This window comes from Asparagus officinalis, chromosome 7 (assembly GCF_001876935.1).
Source record: "Asparagus officinalis chromosome 7, Aspof.V1, whole genome shotgun sequence".
NCBI classification, from domain to species: domain Eukaryota; kingdom Viridiplantae; phylum Streptophyta; class Magnoliopsida; order Asparagales; family Asparagaceae; genus Asparagus; species Asparagus officinalis.
In genome coordinates this window covers 88,941,817-88,942,236 of record NC_033800.1, presented here as the reverse complement: position 1 = coordinate 88,942,236, position 420 = coordinate 88,941,817, and positions in this window count along the sequence as shown.

The following is a 420-nucleotide window of genomic DNA, read 5'->3' as shown; positions in this document are numbered from 1 at the left end:
TAGAATCATTTTATTTTTCTTGAAAGAGAAAAAAATAAAAATAAAAATCTTTATGCTTTGCTAAAAGAGTTGTCCCGGAAGGAAGAGAGAATGATGCCACCAAAGAAGTAAACACTAGTAAAAAATCACATATTCTAGACGGAATATTCTAGACGGAAATTTTTCCATCTAGAATGATATTAAACTAGATAGAATTTTTTCGTCTAGAATATTCTGTCTAAAATAAAACATTTTAGATGGAAAATTCCGTCTAGAATAGTATCCTAGATGGTTTCTTTATTTTTAATTTTTTTTAAAAATAACCAAGTATTCTAGACGTAAATTTCCGTCTACAATAATGGGCCATTTAAAAAAAAACTTGTCAAAACCCCAAGTCGCCCTCCCCCCACCCACATCCACATCCTCAACCGCTCCCTCGAC